Genomic DNA, 2715 nt, shown 5'->3' with positions numbered 1-2715 from the left:
GTGTTTCCTTGATCGGGCTATAACTTTCTTGGTTGATGTTGGATTGCTTTGCGGTCTTCGGGGGATAGTTAGGGAACATGTTGGCCAACATTTCCTTATTCCTCAGCCTGGCCGTACCTCTTACCGTCTAGGCGGTATACATGCTCTAAGTTGGAACTTGTGTTCCTTTGGGTAACTTCTCTGACTTTGACGCTTAATAACTTTCGTTCATATGCAGTCTAAGCTCTGCAACTCTCAGGAAAGCTAGTACTACTCATTTCCTTTCCATATCAGTCTTTGGCTTGTCGATCCGATGTCTACAGCCTTACTTATTCACGTTCCCTGTGAAGGTAGGTTTTTGCCCATTTTCCAGTTCATGTGGTAACATTCCCAGACTTTGCCGGCTTTCTCTTCATGTGGTAACTTGCTTGCTCATGTGGTAACTTGGAAGTGTATTTCTGACAGACCCAATCTGGGACTTAGCCGATTTTTCTCTGCATATTATATGGATCCATCACTAGGCCATCTTGCTTGCTCATGTGGTAACTTGGAAGTGTATTTCTGACAGACCCAATCTGGGACTTAGCCGATTTTTCTCTTCATATCATATGGATCCATCACTAGGCCATCTTGCTTGCTTGTGTGGTAACTTGGAAGTGTATTTCCGACAGACCCAATCTGGGACTTAGCCGATTTTTCTCTTCATATCATATGGATCCATCACTAGGCCATCTTGCTTGCTTGTGTGGTAACTTGGAAGTGTATTTCTGACAGACCCAATCTCGGACTTAGCCGATTTTTCTCTTCATATCATATGGATCCATCAATACGCCATCTTGCTTGCTTGTGTGGTAACTTGGAAGTGTATGTCTGACAGACCCAATCTCGGACTTAGCCGATTTTTCTCTTCATATCATATGGATCAATCACTAGGCCATCTTGCTTGCTTGTGTGGTAACTTGAAAGTGTATGTCTGACAGACGCAATCTGGGACTTAGCCGATTTTTCTCTTCATATCATATGGATCCATCACTAGGCCATCTTGCTTGCTTGTGTGGTAACTTGGAAGTGTATTTCCGACAGACCCAATCTGGGACTTAGCCGATTTTTCTCTTCATATCATATGGATCCATCACTAGGCCATCTTGCTTGCTTGTGTGGTAACTTGGAAGTGTATTTCTGACAGACCCAATCTCGGACTTAGCCGATTTTTCTCTTCATATCATATGGATCCATCAATACGCCATCTTGCTTGCTTGTGTGGTAACTTGGAAGTGTATGTCTGACAGACCCAATCTCGGACTTAGCCGATTTTTCTCTTCATATCATATGGATCAATCACTAGGCCATCTTGCTTGCTTGTGTGGTAACTTGAAAGTGTATGTCTGACAGACCCAATCTGGGACTTAGCCGATTTTTCTCTTCATATTATATGGATCCTGGACTTAGCCGATTTTTCTCTTCATATCATATGGATCCATCACTAGACCATCTTGCTTGCTTGTGTGGTAACTTGGAAGTGTATTTCTGACAGACCCAATCTGGGACTTAGCCAATTTTTCTCTTCATGTCATATGGATCCTTCACACGGCCTTCTTGCTTGCTTGTGTGGTAACTTGAAAGTGTATGTCTGACAGACCCAATCTGGGACTTAGCCGATTTTTCTCATCATATTATATGGATCCTGGACTTAGCCGATTTTTAGGTTATTATATATGGATCCTGGACTTAGCCGATTTTTCTCTTCATATAATATGGATCCTGGACTTAGCCGATTATTAGGTTATTATATATGGATCCTGGACTTAGCCGATTTTTCTCTTCATATAATACGGATCCTGGACTTAGCCGATTATTAGGTTATTATATATGGATCCTGGACTTAGCCGATTTTTCTCTTCATATAATATGGATCCGGGACTTAGCCGATTTTTCCCTTCATATAATATGGATCCGGGACTTAGCCGATTTTTCTGTTCATATAATATGGATCCTGGACTTAGCCAATTTTTCTCTTCATGTGGTAACGTATGCCAATCGCTCACAAGTAATGGGATAAGGGTACTTGTGTTCTTCCATCTTCTAAGTCCCGCACGGGGACATCGTGATCGCCCCAAGTCCGGAATAGCGCCAAGTCAAGCCCCACGGTGGCCGTGCAGGACCTGTTAGCGGCGGCCCCACTGACAGCACTAATCCGGACTTAGAAATTATATCTTTCTAATCGAACACCACACACGCAACACCACCATACCACCATCTCCTTGCAAGTACCTAAGTACCCGCAACTCCATGGTGAAGGCAATGTCACTCCATCACCAACCTCTTTGCACTGCAAGCACTTGCGTACCCACAACACTCCGAAGAAGGCAACGGCGCGCGATGCTCGACTCCACACACCACACCACACCACACCACCGATGGCCAGCCAGCCAGCCAGCCCAGCTAAGGGCTAACCCACCAACCAACCACCAATGGCCTAGGCCAGCCGGATCCCACCTTCAAGTCCAAGCACAGCCAAGTGCAAGTACCGCCAAGTGTTCACCAACCACCCAACACACCACACCACACCACCGATGGCCAGCCAGCCAGCCAGCCCAGCTAAGGGCTAACCAACCAACCAACCACCAATGGCCTAGGCCAGCCGGATCCCACCTTCAAGTCCAAGCACAGCCAAGTGCAAGTACCGCCAAGTGTTCACCAACCAACCATCACACCAGGTCAGCCGGCCGGTACCCA

The sequence above is a fragment of the Anopheles coustani genome (genome assembly GCF_943734705.1).
Source record: "Anopheles coustani chromosome X unlocalized genomic scaffold, idAnoCousDA_361_x.2 X_unloc_2, whole genome shotgun sequence".
In the NCBI taxonomy this organism is placed as follows: Eukaryota; Metazoa; Arthropoda; class Insecta; order Diptera; family Culicidae; genus Anopheles; species Anopheles coustani.
This window is presented reverse-complemented; position numbering follows the sequence as displayed.